Below are 12,221 nucleotides of genomic sequence, written 5' to 3' on the forward strand. Positions count from 1 at the left end.
TGCCTTTCACCCCTTACTTCTACAGAATGCTTTCTTAATGTCTCATGCCTCTCATCATCAGATCTGTTTTAACCAATCTGTATGTAGTCTTTTGTAGTCAATCTCATACCTCCCCACACCCAGCTCATTTCTGAAAACTACAAACCTTCACTCTTCTTCCAGTTTGAGGAAGAATCCTTGATTGTTTTTTTTTCTTTCCACCTTGGGAAGAGCTGCTTTACTAGCCAACAAAGGTGACTGTTCAATATATAGACTGACCACACCAAAGTAATGATATCATTGGAGTATATACAGAATGCCATTTTGTACAAATATGTTAATCAACTAAATAATGATAAACACAAGAAAGTCTGCAGATGCTGGAAATTCAAAGCAATGCCCATAAAATACTGGAAAAACTCAGCAGTTTAGGCAGCATCTATGGAAAAAAGTAAACAGTTTATGTTTTAGACTGAGAGCTTTTTTCAGGACTAATGAGCAAGTTTTCCTAGATTACATATTGCACATGCAGTAACGCTTAGCTGATAGTATTGTTGAAGAGGATGGTACTCATAACATGATAAAATTTTTCATTAAGACTGAAACTGAACTCTTTCAGTCAGGACTGGGTCCAAAATCTAAATGAAGTATAGGGAGTGATTGGGGAGCTTCATTATAATGCGTGACAGTGGAAAGGTAATGGTAATACTGCAATAAGTATACATTCCAATACAATCTAATGAAGGTGAGGATATAAAAATGAATTATGCAAATAATAGAGAAATTAAGGGAAGAGAAATTTAATAACTCCTGACACTGATGGTCCACATCCCAGAGTACCATAAAAGTGCATTGGTCATCATGTTCCAGAATTTTATAAATGATAGAATCATTTATTCAGAACAGACAGTGGCAAAATGAAACCTCAGTATTTAAGAAAGGACAGAAAAAGAAAAGGGAAATACAGACAGGTTATCCTAACGTTAATACTGAGGTAACAGAAAACAGAAGAAATCAGTAGGATTAGACAAAACTGATATAAATTTTAGAAAGGGAGAACATGTTTGACAGACTTATCAATATCATCTGAGGTTATAAAAGAGAAAATAGATGAGGAATAATAGTAGATATGGTGTAAATAGATTTTCTGAAAGATTTTGGTTAAGTTCTATATTAAAGGAGTGAAAAAGCTGGGGAGCAAAAGATTTTGGGGGAATGGATTTATGAAGGACATAAAGAGAAAATGATTTTCCCAGACGATCGAGAATCAAAGATAATTGGGAAAAAAAAGAAGAAAAAAGTTCAAATGGTAATCGGTGATAAGGAAGGTTTACAACCCCCACAAAAACTGCAGCTGACTGGCAATGTAGCTGAGAATTGGAGGATATTCAAGCAACAGTTTGAACTATACTTATCGCCAATGATAAGAAATGATGCAGTAGAGGTATACAATAATTTTGTCTTTGAAGATGGAGATAATTTCAATTTAAAGTCAATAATGGACAGATTTGAAGTATTTGGTATACCCAAGCATAATTTAACATATGAGCGATTTAAATTCTTCACGTGTGTGCAGAGGGCTACTGAAATAATTGATCAGTATGTTACTGAGTTAAGAAAGCCGAGTAGAATGTGTGAGTTTGGATTGCTCACGGACTCTTTTATTAAAGATAGACTGGTTTGTGGAATTTGAGATAATGCTCTGAGAGAAAGGCTTTGCGTGAGCAAGATTTAAAGTTTGAAAAAGCTTTTGCACTTTGCAAAGCTTCTGAGACTGTACTGTCACAGGCTGAAGAGCTTTTAATTGAAAACTGTAATGTAAATGCTGTAAAAGAGTGGAAATGTATCAAGAAATATAATGATACGTCAACAAAACTGACAGTGAGCAAGACCGCATTTGAAAAATGTCATGTGATCACTGTGCGCGGGAACAGTCCAAATCAGTGTTCCACATATGGGAAAACTTGCTATGACTGTGGTAAGATTAATAATTTTTCATGCTGTTGTAGAAGTAGAAAGAAGGAAAGTGAAATGAAACAAGTAAATGCTGTGATTGAAGATGAATGTGAGGAATTTTATATAGATGTGCTTTATGAAAATGGTAACATGGAGAATATAAAAGCAGTAGCTGCAGTGTCTGAGACAACCAAACAGGAGGCAATTGATGATGTGAAAAAGCAATGGCAAGAAGAGGTTGCTTCAATGTAAGTGATAATGAAAGAGACACTGAGAGAATATGAGATTCAGTCTAATCACCGTCTAGAGCAAGAACGCTCACAGTGGGCACAGTATAAGCAAGAAGTGAAAGCACAAGTAATGGATTTGAGAAGTTTTATTGAAATGATGAAGTCACAGCATAAAAAAAGAGATTACACAGTTAATGAATGAATTAGATGAAGAAACGAAGATTCGTATTTCATTACAAATGTAAGTGGGAGGAATTAGGAAAGATACAGTCCAAACAGAAGCAGAGAAGCAGATTGCTGAGGAGGAGTGCATGAACTGCTTACCTGCAATTCCAGATTCTAACCAGGAGACATGTGAGAGTATACCAAAAAGTTTAGTTGAGATACATGAAGAAAAGTTTAAAGCAATAAAGAAGAAGAAAAAGAAGAAGCACAAGAAGGGTCATGGCTCAGATAGCGAAGAGCCAACTTCAGAGTTTCAGTTAGCTTATATAGATTTGTTTATTGGTTAATGTTGTTATTTGTTTTACTTTTTAAAGAAGATGTGATTTTTCAGATTCAGTTAACTGATGCAGATGAGACAAAACATAAATAATAACAAGGAAGCACAAGATCTGCATGTACCACTTAAAAGGTCTATTTGTGTTCATAAACTCACAGAGAGACTGATAGAGACTTGTTGAATTATGTACATATTTGTTTTGATTAACATTGTTAATTGTTTTTCTTTTTAAGGAAGGGAAGATGTGGTGATATCATGTGCAGTGATGTGCCAGTACATGGTTGGACAGCACTGAGCATGCATGGGGTTTGCCAGAATGTTTCAACATGTGGCGAAGTTAAGATGTGTTTGTTTATTTCTGTAAATAAAAGTTCTCTAATTCTTCCAGAATATGATTCTTAATTGGTAACTCACGGTATGTTTAAATAGAAGTAACATAACAAAAAGCCCCAAGGGTTATCAGGTGAGAGCAGGAAAATGATTTTGAAATGTAGGTTAAACCAGAATTACATTCAATTTTGAAGCATACTCTAAGGGACAAAAAGGCCTCCTCTAGATCCAGTCTTCTATGTTTCTATGTTATATTTGTCAGATTTATTTGGTATTTCTTTTTAAGTCAGTGCTTGGCAAACAAGGAGAACTTTCTCGGGGAGATTTGTTTCAAATCCCGCTAGCTATCTTCCAGTAACATATCCAAGTGATGTTAATCAACCATGTCCTTGTTAGTGAGGTTAGGCAAGTTGTTCATTGGTTAAAGTGATCTGTACAATCTGATACATATTCTCATTCCACAATCAGTTTGTGGCAGATCAGTGGTAAATCCGAGTATGGAAAAATGAGTCAGGACGTGGAACGAAATGATTGAAAATGAGGATATGCTCATCCTAAAGCAAGAGAGAAAGGTTGTTCTTAGAAGTAAACTCATGTTGGACTTTGGAGGGGAGCTAAACAGAAGTTTTCAAAGAAAGGTGAGAAAGGTAAAATATGATGACAATCTCAAAGAAAGAGGAGGCACGAGTGGAGGAGAGGAAAAGACCAAGATGCAATTTGGTGGTAGAGATTTCCTTAACACTTTGAAAATTAGATTCTGCTGTTGGGGATAGCTTTAGCTAGGTTGGTAGATTTCACTGAAAAGCTAGCTATCAAGAGTTAATTTTCCTTGAAAGCAATTGCATTATCTGCAGAAGGATTCTTTATGTGAGCAAAGATTCAAGAAGGAAACAGAGTAATAGAATCTGTTGGGAGGATACCATTAATGTGGTGGGCTTGCTACATATAAGGGTTAGAGAGATTAACTTACTTTAGAGTCAACCTTTCTGATTTGATAGACCAACAGCAAGGGGCCCATGGACACCAGGTTGGAAGCACCTGCTTCAGACAGACTCTGAGAGAAGTATATTACTTTACTGAATTTTTTGTGCATTTTATTTAACTTAACTCACTCAATAACATTAGCCAGCTCAGATTCAGTTAATTCACTACCATCAATATTCTCTCTCTGAATTTGAGAGTGGAATCAGTTATATAGGCTGCAGAGTGTAACATACACCTGGCAGCTAGCTCTATGTTGTATAGATGGCTTGACCTACACTGAGTTTAAAAATAAAGAAGGCACTATGGAATAGACAGAACGCCTGACTCCAGACTCTTCAAATTTAATATTTCAGGAGTTTTTAATGTAATTGCCTACCTTTTCCTCACATTTAACATATTAGAGAGAAATCACACTCTGCATCAAAAGAGTAAATACAACAGATGTCAGTCCAATTACAGCAAGGAAGGTTAAAATTTTTAATAAAATAGTTGTCTGAGGACCTGTTAATCTTAGGTTATACTCTCTCATTTTGAACCATAATTGGCTCCAAAGCAACATGCAGACAGAATTCTAACTCATCTCTAATTATGCTGATACTTCTATCTGCAAGTACTTTGCACTGATAATTATATGACAGTGCTGTTCTATCCAAAGGTAGCTAAACTTTTTGGGAATATAATGCCAAAATGCACAGAGTCAATCTCAAAATGTCTGCTTTGACCACCTATTTCAACTATAATTTTGTTATTGCAAATGAAGGGCATGACATAGCCAAGCATAATTACACATTTCATGTTTCTGAGATTAAAAGTAAAACTTATTCTAAATTCTAGATTTATTTTAGCTTTCTTGATGTTCAATATTGACTGTATTTTCAAAGCTTTTATCAAATGTGTGGTGAATATCAAGCAGTGCATTGATTTATGCCGTGGAACACAGAGAATAATTATATGGCTAGTTATCATAGACAGTCATGTATTGAACTATTTGTTAGTGACTCATCTGCAGACTGCAAGATTTCAAAACTTCTGAAGTTTCTTGACGAGAATTTATCAGTCGTGTGCTACTGTATTTAGAGCTGATTGAATTCTAAACCTTCTGAAATTATCACTAAGAAGCAAAGGAATTTGATAGAAACCTAAATAATAAACTACCATGTTGATGTAATTTTCAAAACAGCCTGTACAGAGGCCAGACAGTATGTGATCTCCTAGTTTATCAATGTTACTGAAATTTAGATTTTTTTCTTCAGGAAACATTTCCCTTTTTTTTCATGAGAGAGTAACAACAACCAGACACACAATGTCAGGGAACGTAGGGGAGGGCTGACTCAAAAGCAGAGCAGAGGAAACAATTAAGCAGTAAACAATATTTTACAATAAATCTGCAAAATAACAAGCCATGGGGGGCCATGAAACAAGAGATACTTAACACAACAAGAAAACATGGTAACTGAAGGCTAAGAGCAACTGAGTCAATACTGGGTGATTCAATAAGTGATCAAGGATTGAAGATGAGAGCTGGGTTGAAATGGACCGTAGGCGATGAGGTGGAAATGAGTGGCAGGTCTCTCCTGTTAGCCAGGTGGAACTGAGAGGTGCTTCCCTGAGCAGGCCTGACATGCAAACACCGTTTCAGAAGCAAGTTGTTCAATTCAATCTGAAGGAAACAATTGTTCTCAATGTCAATAGGATGAGCAACCATTCTGTCTGTACTCACAATGCAATAATCTAGGAATATTGTGCATCTATGTGAAAAGAAATCAAGGTCAGGTTGGATTCAGCAGGCTGTCAATACACAGGTAAAAATTCACACTTTGTCAAATGTGCAAAATGCATTATATACCATATAAAACAGTTGAGTGTTTGTATATGGTTGTGACACAGACACTGTGGTGTGCAATAGTAAATCTATCCTAACTGGGGTTTACAACATCAAGTTAAGCCATACCTTTTTCTGTTTTGTCACATCAGATATTGGACCAACCACTCTGTTACTGTTGGACTGTTTCCTCAATGCCAAGAAGAGAAAATAAAGATCAAGTGAATTGTTACAGAGATGATGGGTTAGGAGAAATAGACAGGGTTGAGATAGGAGATGAAAATATTATGGGTGATGTGACAAAGGGAAGGAGAAGAGACAAAGAGAGCTGATGCAGTCAAGTTGGAATTGTATTGGAAAGTGAGAGAACACTGGCATCTCTCACTCTCTTTCTTCTCCCAGTCCTGCCCATAAAATACCATCTTCCATTTTCTTTCAACTTTCTCTACACTTCCTTCAACCCACTTCTTCTCACTTCATTCACCCTTCTATTTCTTTCCTTTGCCATCTCCTTCCTTATTTTACTCTCTCCCCTTTTCTTCATCATACCCAACCCTTCCATCCATTTCTGCTTGTGTTCTCTCCCCACCTCTTCCTTCAAGCCACAATAATCAGGGGTTGGGTTGAACCAAGCAGTGAAGAGTACTGAGCAGACCTAGTGAGTTCACTGAGGCTGGCTGGTGAGCATCCACTATGCTGTCTTGCTCTTCCATCACAGCTGCAGCCCAAAATGTCAACTGCTTATTCCCTTCCAGAATCAGGTTTATTATCACCGACATGTGGCATGAAATTTGTTAACTTAGCAGCAGTTCAATGCAATACATAATCCAGAAGAGAAAGAAAAAATACAATAAAAAATAAATAAACAAATAAATCAATTACAGTATATGTATATTTAATAGATTAGTAAAAAGTGCAAAAAAACAAAAATACTGTATCTTTAAAAAAAAGTGAAACGGATGGCAGAGGGGAAGAAGTTGTTCCTAAGTCGCTGAGTGTATGCCTTCAGGCTTCTGTACCACCTAACTGATGGTAACAGTGAGAAAAGGGCATGCCCTGGGTGCTGGAAGTCCTTAATAATGAACGCTGCCTTTCTGAGACACCGCTCCCTGAAGACGTCCTGAGTACTTTGCAGGCTAGTACCCAAGATGGGAGCTGACTAGATTTACAATCCCCTGCAGCTTCTTTCAGTCCTGTGCTGTAGCCCCTCCACTCCCCATACCAGACAGTGATGCAGCCTGTCAGAATGCTCTCCACTGTACAACACCAGAACGAGGGGTCACAGTTTAAGGATAAAGGGGAGGCCTTTTAGGACCGAGATGAGGGGCTTCTTCACACAGAGAGTGGTGAATCTGTGGAATTCTCTGCCATGGGAAACAGTTGAGGCCGGTTCATTGGCTATATTTAGGAGGAAGTTAGATATGGCCCTTGTGGCTAAAGGGATTGGGGGTATGGAGAGAAAGCAGGTACAGGCTTCTGAGTTGGATAATCAGCCATGATCATACTGAATGGCGGTGCAGGCTCAAAGGGCCGAATGGCCTACTCCTGCACCTATTTTCTATGTTTCTATATTTCTATATAGAAGTTTTTGAGTGTATTTGTTGACATGCCAAATCTCTTCAAACTCCTAGTGAGGTATAGCTGCTGTCTTGCCTTCTTTACAATACATCAACATGTACATGTTGGGACCAGGTTAGATCCTCAGAGATCTTGACACCCCGGAACTTAAAGCTGCTCATACTCTCCACGTCTGATCCCTCTATGAAGATTTGTATGTGTTCCTTCATCTTACCCTGGCTGAAGTACACAATCAGCTCTTTTGTCTTACTGACATTGAGTACCAGGTTGTTGCTGTGGCACCACTCCACTAGTTAGCATATCTCACTCCTGTACGTTCTCTCATCAGCACCTGAAATTCTACCAACAATGGTTGTAACATCAGCAAGTTTATAGATGGTGTTTGAGCTGTGCTTAGCCACACAGTCATGTGTATGTAGAGAGTAGAGCAATGGGCTAAGCACATACCCTTGAGGTGCACCAGTGTTGACTGTCAGCGAGTAGGATATGTTATCAGCAATCCACACAGATTATGGTCTTCTGGTTAGGAAATTGAGGATCCAATCGCTGAGGGAGGTACAGAGGCCCAGGCTCTACAACTTCTCAATCAGGATCCATAGATGCTGCCTGACCTGCTGAATTACTCCAGTGTTTTGTGTGCATTGTTCTGGATTGTCAGCATCTGCTACCGATATATCTCTATTGTTTATGACAGCTGTGTCTGCAATCATCCCCAACACACTTCCTTTGCTCATTTCCAACTTTCCGATGTTTAAAGATACAAGCGTTTCTTAGGAACAGAACCCTGTTGTAACTGTGGGACTGCTTGCACCTGTTCTGCTGAAATCCAGGGATTATAGATAAGGAAACAAGTTTCAAGCTTTGCTTAGCCAGTTTATCTAACTAGCCACCTGGACACCACACTCTACCATACAATGTTCTATTTTTGCAATATGAGCAATTTGTGAAAAAGCACCGAGAAGTTTGCAGGAGGTGTGTTCTCTTAAAATTGAAGACTCTGAGGGAATGCAAAGGTAGGGCAGTGATTCAAATGCATTATATTATTATAGTGGTAAGACAACTCTATCCACTTGTATCAAACCAAATTTCAAAAGCAGAGTTGAAGGCGGATCTCCCAGTATAATGCGTGTGGTGCACATTTTCCTTCCATTGTTCTGGATCACATATTAATAAATGGCCATTTGCTCAAGATCCATTGCACAGATCATTAAATTCAGAGCAGAAATTAGGAAGAATGAGAATCAAATTAAATTACTTTCCATCAAGGTTGAAACAGCTAATCTCAAGACAAGAAGTCTATAGCTGTAACAAGATAACAAGTCTGGATGACAGTTTTGAAATCTGCGTTGCATCAAGATTCAAGTTTATTTATGACGTGTGCATTGAAACATTTGTGTTAATGAACAACACCCCTGAATGTGTGATAGGGACAGCTACAAGTGCCACCACACAATCTAATGCCAAGTAAATCTCGATGTACCATTAAAGACATCATATTAAGCACTACAGTCTTATCAACTAATATTTGCAATTGATTTGACAGGCAATATTTAAAAAGAACAGAATCAGTTCTTAAATATCACCCTTACTATTGCTAATATCTTACTATTAGGTTGACAACAGGAGGTCAATTGAGAATGGGTAGAGACCATCACCAGGATATATTCAATTGAATCTACACTTCATGGAAAACACGGCCTATGGCTATCTAATCAAGATAATTTTACAAATGGAGCAGAAAGCCATACCTTGATATTACTGGAAGAGTAATATAAAACTGGATCTAAATGTAATCAAATGACAAAGTGCCATTAGCCCTTTTACATTTATTATTCTATATGTGATAGAGAAAATGTAATAGTGGAAATTGAACCATAGAACTCAGATTTAAATCCAGCCGTATCATTAAGTTATTTTTGGAGAGAAGATTTAGTAATATTTTAAGTTATATAGTCAATTTCCAACTAAAAAGGGGTCAAGATTAAATTGAGTCAAAGTACTCAAAATCCATATCATGGTTGAATCTAAAACACATGAACAAAATAACCTTGGAGCTTCGTTTCTATGGAATTCAGTGCAGTTTTTGAAATATCAGAATGACGTTTTAAAAATGAAGTTAAGATTTTCAGGAGCAGGTTATTGAATGGGATAAAGATCAGCAGACTCAAAAGGAGAATTATTAAAGATATGTGTCCAAACAGGAAAATTTCTTAATTTTAAATTTTGATTATTTAGAAATATAGCATGATCACAGGCCCTTTCGGATCAATGAGCCCATGCCATTCACTTCCATCCATGTGATTAATTAATCTACTAACTTGCACGTCTTTGGAGTGTAGGGGGAAACCACAGCAGAGGCTGAGGACGAGGTTGCTCCCAGTGAAGTAAAGCTGGGTAAGTTCCTTTAATTAATCTAATTAGCTTAGGAGTAGGTAATGGAGGCAGCAGTTAGGGCAGTCGAGTGCTCTGTATGCAGGATGTGGGAAGTCAGGAACAGCACAATTGTCCCTGATGACTACACCTGTAAAAGGTGCATCCAGCTGCAGCTCCTGACAAACTGAGTTAGGGAACTGGAGCTGGAGTTGGATGAACTTCTGATTATTCCTGAGGCAGAGGCAGAAATAGACAGGAGTTTCAGAGAGACAGTCACCCCTAAAAGTCAGGAGGCAGGTAGCTGGGTGACTGTCAGGAGAGGGAAGGGGAATGGACAGAAAGAGCAGAGCATCCTGGGGCCATTCCCGTCAACAATAAGTATACCGTTTTGGATACTGTTGGTGGGGACGACCTACCAGTGACAAGTTGTAGTGTTTGTGTCTCTGGCACCGAGACTGGACCCTCAGCTCAGAAAGGAAGGAGGGAAAAGAGGAGAGCAGTAGTGATAGAGGATTTGATAGTTAGGGGGACAGATAAGAGGTTCTGTGGGAGAGATCAAGAGTCCCGGGTGGTCCGTTGCCTCCCTGGTACCAGAGTCCACGATATCTCAGATTGAATTCTCGGTATTCTGGAGGGTGAGGGGCCAGATGTCGTGGTCCATGTAGGGACCAAAGATGTGGATAGGAAGGCGGAGGAGGTCCTGCAAAGAGAGTTTAGGCAGTTAGCTGCAAAGTTAAAGGACAGGACCTCCAGGGTTGCAATCTCAGGACTGCTACCCGTGCCACGTGCTAGTGAGACTAGAAATAGGAAGATAATGCAGCTAAATTCGTGGCTAAGGAGATGGTGCAGGAGGGAGGGCTTCATGTTTCTGGACAATTGGACTTTGTTCCAGGGAAGGTGGGACCTGTTCCGATGGGACAATTTGAACCTGAACTGGAGGGGGACTAATATCCTTGTGGGTAGATATGCTACTGCTGCTCCAGGGGGGTTGAAACTAGATTTGCAGGGGGAGGGGAACCAGAATGTTAGAGCAGATAGTGAGGTGGAGAAGAGTAAAGGTCATGCGAGGACTTCACATATAGACAGAAATAAAAGGTTTGTACGTGACAGAAATGTTCTCAAGTGCATCTATTTCAATGCAAGGAGTATTATAGGTAAAGTGGATGAGTGTAGGGCATGGATTGGCATGTGAGATTGCGACATTATTGCAATTAGTGAGACTTAGTTGCAGGAGGGGCAGGACTGGCAGCTTAATGTTCCGGGGTTCTGTTATTTCAGACGTGATAGAGGGGGAGGGATGAAATGGGGAGGAGTGGCATTACTAGTCAGGGAAAATTCCACAGCTGTCGGAGGGCTTGCCTAGAGAGGCCATATAGGTGGAGCTGAGGAATGGAAAAGGTGTGACCACACTAACAGGGTTGTATTATAGACTGCCCAATAGTCAGAGAGAATTGGAGGAGCCATTCTGTAGATAGATAGCAGACTGATGTAAAAAACAGAAAGTTATATTAGTAGCAGATTTTAATTTCCATATATTGACTGGGACTCCCACACTGTGAAAGGGCTAGATGGCTTGGAGTTTGTCAGATGTGTTCAGCAAAGTTTTCTAAATCAATATATAGAGGTACCTATGAGAGAGGATGGAATACTTGATCTCCTATTAAGGAACCAGACAAGTCAGGTGACAGAAGTATGTGTCGGCGAATATTTTGGGTCCAGTGACCATAGTTTCAAGTTAATTATGGATAAGGATAGGTCTGGTCCTCGAGTTGAGGTTCTAAAATAGAGAAGGGCCAATTTTGTAGAAATGAGAAAGGATCTAGAGAAAGTGGATTGTGATAAGTTGTTTTCTGGCAAGGATGTGTTCAGTAAGTGGAAGGTCTTCAAAGGCAAAATTTTGAGAGTGCAGAGTTTGCATGTTTCTGCCAGGATTAAAGGCAAAGTTAACAGGCATAGGGAACCTTGGTTTTCAAGGGATATTGGTGATCTGGTTAAGAAAAAGAGGTATAGGCAACAAGGAACAAATGAAGTACTTGAAGAGTATAGAAAATGTACAAAAATACTAAAGAAGGAAATCAAGGAAGGCAAAAAGAAGACATGAGGTTGCTTTGGCAGATAATGTGAAGGTAAACCCGAAGGGTTTCTTCAAGTATATTAAGAGTAAAAGGATAATAAGTAACAAAATCGATCCCCTAGAAGATCAGAGTGGTCATCGATGTGTGGAGCCGCACAAGATGGGGGAGATCTTAAACAGTTTTTTTGCATCAGTATTTACTCAGGAAACTGGCATAGCAATTATGGAAGGAAGGGAAACAAGCAGTAGTGTCATGGAATGTATAGAGATTAAAGAGGAAGAAGTGCTTGCTGCCTTACAACAAATAAAAATAGATAAATCCCCCAGGCCTGACGTGATATTTCTTCGGACCTTGAGAGAGACTAGTGTAAAAATTTCAGGGGCCCTGGCAGA

The 12,221-nt window shown here is 38.9% G+C and overlaps 1 protein-coding gene across 5 annotated transcripts in view; it reads right to left on the reverse strand.

Annotated features, from left to right (window-relative positions):
- Positions 1-12,221, reverse strand: part of tenm1 (teneurin transmembrane protein 1) — a 2,244,326-nt gene that overhangs the window by 1,069,930 nt on the left and 1,162,175 nt on the right. The gene's annotated exons all lie outside the window — the stretch shown is intronic.

Source organism: Hemitrygon akajei, chromosome 10, assembly GCF_048418815.1.
Source record: "Hemitrygon akajei chromosome 10, sHemAka1.3, whole genome shotgun sequence".
In the NCBI taxonomy this organism is placed as follows: Eukaryota; Metazoa; Chordata; class Chondrichthyes; order Myliobatiformes; family Dasyatidae; genus Hemitrygon; species Hemitrygon akajei.